The following is a 7018-nucleotide window of genomic DNA, read 5'->3' as shown; positions in this document are numbered from 1 at the left end:
TTGAAAAGATTTAAGCAAATTTCCAGAAGTTGTTGAGAGGGCAGTGTATCAGTCATTAGATTTACTATCTTCATTTTGTTCCCATTTAATGTCTTACGCCCTTTGTTCAGGGAAATTTTTTAAATCAAATTAACTGAAACTTAACCGAAAGTGAAAGAAGACACTCAATAGTAACCAGTCACCCACATCTACCACCGCCTAGGCCTAGGCCTAACCACTGGGAAATACATTCCCTAGAAAGTTATGTAGATATAACAACCGTTTAAATTTTAGAATATCTTTATAGAAAAGCTATCGTACTTACCATTGGCACAAACTCTTACGTCACTCCCAGGTGTAAGGTCAAAGTTCTTACGATTGATAGCCAAAGCTTTCTTCTCTCGGGGTCCTTCGGAAAACAATTGAAACTCAAAGCTGAACCTTTCTGCTGTCTATTTGCACGTCCAGTAATAATGCAACTGTTTACCATGTCGAAGTTCCTTAGAAAAGGGTGATATATATATATATATATATATATATATATATATATATATATATATATATATATATATATATATATATATATACACACACACACACACACACACACACACACACACACACACACACACACATATATATATATATATATATATATATATATATATATATATATATATGTGTGTGTGTGTGTGTGTGTGTGTGTGTGTGTGTGTGTGTGTGTGTGTGTGTGTGTGTGTGTGTACAGTAAAGCAATATCTTTTAGGTTGCTTCGGCCAATCACGTAACATGTAAACAGAACTAAACACAGCGAGCTTTTTAAAATGATCTTCAAATCTAAAACACTATTTAAGCACATGTAGAAAAAAATGAATAAATTTATTCGATCATATCCACCATGTGGGATAGATATTTACTGTATAGATAGGAACCAATGCAAACACATTAATATACTATTAATAATAATAATTATTATTGATATTAGTCCAAACAGTTTTTATATATAAATTTATTTTTCACCATTGTTTAACAAAGAACCGGACCCAAATTTTTAGTAATCGCTATCTGTCGTCAAAAGAAATATTTCATGCTTAATCTTGCCCATGCACTTTGGAGTTTATTGTCAAAATGCCGACAGACACAGAAATTGCTATACTCGTTTAACGTTGGTATTGCCAGTTTATATATCATCAAGGTAGTTTTTTTCTATATCATTTTTAATAATTATGTCGGAGAAGAATTCTTCAAATGTTTACTTATATATTGACTCCATGCATTTTTGTAGGATATAGGACTTTAATTTTACGATAATTTGTGTGGGTTTTATTCTCGCTAATTTCATGTGAAATTTGTATTTCTTCACTATGCCCGTATTGCGATATGTGTTTGCCATCATATTAGTTGCATTAGGTGTATAAACAGACCTAAAACTTTTCTTAGATATTGATTTTTTGACGAGATAACACGTGATGACATCGTCTTCCCAGAAGTTGCCAGTGCTCTGACCACTGGTAAAATTTACCATGGTAACTCGATGGCAAGTTGTTAGTGAATACCACCAATATCTGGTTACCATGGTAATTATAATTACCAGTGATTTTACCATCGTAAGTGCGTTAGTGAATCCGGTGGCTGCCATCTGAAGCTCCGGTACCATTCCCCCTGACCTGTTGAGGGGTGAGGCCATCCCTCTCTGGAAGGGGAAGGGGGGCTGATGGGACTGCAGCAATCAGCCAGGTTCTCGCCCACATCCGTCTGATACGTATCTGAGACCAACTACTGAGGCAACAGAGGCTGGAGCAATATGGATTCACTCCTGGTAACTCCATAATAGACCGTATCTTTGTGCTTCGAGTCATTGTAGAGCTCGGGTGTGGGCTGCTTGCAGCCTACATCAACTTTAAGAAGGCGTTCGATACGGTGCATCGGTAATCACTCTTGGAGATCCTGAGATTGAAAGGAATTCCAAGGATTTTTAGATTAATAGCAAGTTTGTATACTGGTACTGCGGGTGCTGTAAAGTGCAGTGGGGGCCCGAGCTTCTTTCCTGTTGGTTCAGGAGTGAGGCAAGGCTGTGTCCTTGCACCAACACTTTTCAAGACTTGCATGAACTGGATACTGGGTAGAACTACTGTTCAAAGTCATTGTGAAGCAACCCTAGGCAATATCAAGGTTACCGAACTTGACTTTGCTGATGTTGCAATTCTATCTGAATCCCTGGAATTCTTAGTGGTGGTTCTGGATATATTTAGTAATGAAACGAACCCCTTGGGTTTAGAGGTCTCCTGGACCAAGACCAAGATCCAGGATTTTGGGGACTTGCTAGGAGAATCTGTTCAGTCGGTACGTGCTTGCGGCGAGGACATTGAAGTCACAGAGAGCTTCACATACCTTGGTAGTGTAGTTCATAACTCTTAGATGTCAGATTAGGAAGTCAGCAGACGGATTGGCTTGGCAGAAGGGGTTATGAACTCTCTCAACAAGAGTACTTGGTGATGCCGGTACCTATGCAGGACCAAGCTACGGGTCTTCAAGGCCTTGATAATGCCAGTTTTGCTATACGGCAGTGAAACATGGACATTATCCTGTGCCTTAGAGTCTCGTCTTGATGCCTTCTTTATCAGTCCTTGCGCCGGATCATGGGGTACTGTTGGTGGGACCATGTGTCAAACCAACGATTGCACTGTGAGACTGGCACAAGACCTATTTTCTGCACAATCCGTGATCGCCTACTCAGGTTATATGGCCACCTGGCTCGCTTCCTCCAGAATGATCCTGCCCATCAGGTTGTCTCTGCTCGAAATAACCCTGGGTGGCTTGCTGTGAGGGACCCTCATAGGTGCAAATGGTGGATGCGGCTATGCGCCCCGTCGGCGTTAGCTCCATGATGATGATAATGATGTATATGTGTATGCATATATGTGTATGTATATCATCATTGCAGACCTAACCCCGACGGGGGCGCATAGCCGCATCCACCCTTTGCTTGTACCTGCGAGGATCCCTCATGGCAAGTCGTCAGGCAGGGACTCGGCCCATCTCAAGCTTCTCACAACAGGTTTGATCGATCTGCCCAAGCCACGACTTCCTAGGTCGACCTACAAGCCTCTTCTAACCAGGGCTGCCTCGAACAGAAACAACCTGGTGGGCGGGATCATCCTGAGGGAAGCGACCCAGGTGGCCGTAAAGCCTGAGTTGGCGATCACGGATTGTGCAGGTAATAGGTCCTGTGCCAGTCTCACGGTGCAACCGTTGGTTGGACACATGGTCCCGCCAACAGTACCCCATGATCCGGCGCAAGGACCTATTACAAAAGGCATCAAGTCGAGACTCCAAGGTTCAGGATAGTGTCCATGTTTCACTACCGTATAGCAAAACTGGGACTATCAGAGCCTTGAAAACACGAAGCTTGGTCCTTCTGCACAGTTACCGGCATCTCCAAATACTCTTGTCGAGAGAGTTCATGACCACTGCTGCCAGGGCAATCCGTCTGCTAACTTCATGGTCTGACATCCCAGAGTTATGAGCTACACTACCAAGGTATATAAAGCTCTCTGTGACTTCAACGTCCTCGCCGCAAGCATGTACCGTCTGAACAGGTTCTCCTAATGTGTCACCAAAGTGCTGGATCTTGGTCTTGGTCCAGGAGACCTCTAGACCTAAGGGCTTCGCTTCATTACTAAATGCATCGAGAGCCACCACTAAGGATTCCAAAGACTCAGATAGAATGGCAACATCATCAGCAAAGTCAAGGTCGGTAACCTTGACATTGCCCAGAGTTGCTCCACAATGACTTTGAACAGTAGCTCTGCCTAGTATCCAGTCCATGCAAGTGTTGAAAAGCGTTGGTGCAAGGACACAGCCTTGCCTCACTCCTGAACTAACAGGAAAGAAGCTTGACAGGCCCCCACCACACTTTACAGCACTTTCAGTACCAGTATACAGACTTGCTATTAGTCCAATAATCCTTGTTGGAATTCCTCTCAGTCTTAACATCTCCCAGAGTGATTCCCTATGCACCGTATTGAATGCCTTCTTGAGGTCAATGTAGGCTGCAAGCAGCCCATGCCCGAACTCACGACGACGCTCTATAATGACTCGAAGCGCTAGGATACGGTCTATTGTTGACTTACCAGGAGTGAATCCAGATTGCTCCAGTCTCTGAAGCCTCAGTAGGTGATCTCTGATACGTCTCAGAAGGATGTGGGCAAGAACCTTGCCTGGTATACCGAGCAGTGTGAAGCCTCGGTGGTTGCTGCAGTCCTATCGGTCCCCCTTCCCCTTCCAGAGATGGATGACCACACCCCTCAACAGGTCAGGGGGAACGGTACCAAGCCGCCAGATGGCAGCCAGGACGGCATGCAACCCCCGTGCCTTAGGTTCACTACCAGCCTATAACAGTTCAGCTGGGATGCCGCATATTCCAGCTGTTTTACCACTATTCAGCTCGGAGATTGCCCCACTAACTTTAGTTAGGGCGGAGGCATCCTCCCTAACTGAACCAATCGTCTTTTGAGCGGCATCAAGCATTTCACGTTTGAAGATGTCCCACAGAAGTACAGGGTCTGTCAGATTTTCGAGCACTGTGAAACGACCAGACTGCCTCAGCAAACCCCTGGGCACATTCCTCCTCCCTCAGCCTGTCCAAGTGAAACACCCTGGGGTGATCATTGGTGCCACAGAACTCGGCACTCCTATACACCCTGCAATTCTGGAGGATCCTCCAACGAATGCTAACAAGTATTTAGTTGATCTCCTTGGCTGCATTACCCGCATCCCTGTACCATGTTCAGCGATGTGGGTCTGGGCGCTGGTACCAGGAACCAGAAATCCTCGATTTCTGGGACCTAGCAAAGTCCCGGAAAAGGAGGCTATTCTCACTGCCGGTATCAGCTCCTGAACCATGGGGACCGACAGACATCTCTTAGCTAGCTCGATCACAGCCAGATACCGCATCGAAGTCACCCAGGACAACACGAATATGTCGCTGGGGGCACCTGTCTGACACAGACGCTAGTTTGGAATAGAACATGTCTTTCATATCAAGTTTACAAGCATCGGTAGGAGCGTACACAGCAATAAGAGACATGAAGCCAAAAGACAGCTTCAGTCTCATTACCATTATACGCTCATTGACTGGAGTAACCTCTACTACTGAGGGCTGGAGTCTGCTGTAGATGGTGACCGTCGCTGCGGCCTGACCAGTAGTAGATGAAGCCACCTACACTGATCGTTACGCCAGGTCTTCTCACCTCCGAGAGAGCAGTCACCTCCACTCTCAGCCTCCCCAGTTCCCTCGACAGCAGAGGCAACCGATCATCCTGGCGAAAAGAACGGATGTTCCAAGCCCCCACCCTGACTCCCCGCCTGAGGTTTAGCCTCGGGAAGTCGCTCCGGGTGGACGCCACCTCTGCCATCCCCGCCGACGCTGCTCCACATATAAGGGGACGACAGGCTGTGGAACCCATCATCTGCCTACAGGTCTCCCGAAGGCTTTCCCCCGTACGCTTCACTCCGGGCTGGCGACTATCAGAACGCAGGCGGGACAAGTAGTTCTCGCTCCCGACTTGCGTCCTGGAAGTCGCCCTCCCAGCAGGATCCACAGCCCGCCTCTCTTGCTGGGTCCTCCCAGCATTGCCATATATATGTAACACTGCCGAAGTTTTCTTTTTTTTTATCTGGGGGGAGGAGGACTTGCAAGGCCCACCTCTCCCGAGCCTCCCATTAACCCCAGGGGGCCTAGGGGTAGGAGTTGGTACAGGGCCAGGGCATGTCCACACGCCGGTGGGCCATGCCCCTGTACCTCTAGGGCCTCCTGCTGCTCCGAGATCCCCCTCAGTTTAGCCTGGAACCGCAAAGTACCCAGTTTTCATGGGAGGCCACGAGGAGGCACTGTAGGGAGTCTCAATGATGGAGAGGCTATGTAATGGCAGGGGAGGCTTATGCAGTGCTGCTCCCTTTTGCGCACTAGGCTAGCCAGCGTTGGCAGCTGTAAGCGAGAAGGCATGCAAGTTCTTAACACTAACTAGACTACCACTCCATCGCTTCACACCATCCTGCGCATGAAGCACCCACCCACAAATGCCAATGACATCTGGTGTTCCCAGGCGGTCACCCATCCAGGTACTGACCAGACCTAACGTTGCTTAACTTCGATGATCGAACGACAAGCGGTGCTTTCAACGTGGTATGATCGTATGTATGTATATATGTATATATATTTGCATATATACACATACATATATGTATATATATTTATATATACATGTCTCTCTCTCTCTATACATATATATATATGTGTGTGTGTGTGTGTGTGTATATAAATATATACATATATATGTATATATTTATATATATACATATTTATAGACATTCGTATACACACACACACACATATATAGACATGTATATATATATATATATATATATATGTAAATATATATACATGTATGTAAATAAGCTTCGGCCCATCTCTAATTCTTCAGGACAGGTCAAGTCGAGCTGCCCAAGCCGTGACTTCCTAGATCTTCCCATAGACCTCCTCCACCCAGGATTATCTTGTAATGAGAAAATCTGATGGGCAGGGTCACCCACAGGGAAACAAGCTAGGTGGCCATGCAGCCTGAGTTGGCGGTCCCGGATTATGCAAATAACAGGTCCCATGCCAGTTTCATGATGAAATTGTTGGTTGGAGAAAGTCATTGTGGAGCACTTGTACTACATGATCCGGTGTAGGGACTTTTTACAAAAGGCATCGAGGCGTGTCTCCAAGGCACTGGATAGTGTTCAGTTTTCGCTTCCACAAAGCAAAACTGGCAGTATCAAGACCTTAAAGACAGTAATCTAGTCCTGCATAGGTACCTGCACCTCCAAATACTCGTTGACAGTTCATGGTCCCTCCTGCCAGGCCAATCCGTCTACTAACTTCCTGGTCAGATAGCCCAGATACATGAACTGCATTACCAAGGTATGTAAAGCCCTCTGTGACTTCAACGTCCTCGTTGCAAGCACGTATCGACTGAATAGGTTCTCCTAACAG

General features: G+C 46.0%; 1 pseudogene; it reads right to left on the bottom strand.

Annotated features, from left to right (window-relative positions):
• Positions 1 to 6061: 6061 nt before the first annotated feature.
• On the bottom strand, positions 6062 to 6180 carry LOC113812155 (5S ribosomal RNA; annotated as a pseudogene).
• Positions 6181 to 7018: the final 838 nt, after the last annotated feature.

Source organism: Penaeus vannamei, chromosome 20 (assembly GCF_042767895.1).
Source record: "Penaeus vannamei isolate JL-2024 chromosome 20, ASM4276789v1, whole genome shotgun sequence".
NCBI classification, from domain to species: domain Eukaryota; kingdom Metazoa; phylum Arthropoda; class Malacostraca; order Decapoda; family Penaeidae; genus Penaeus; species Penaeus vannamei.
This window is presented reverse-complemented; position numbering and strand designations above follow the sequence as displayed.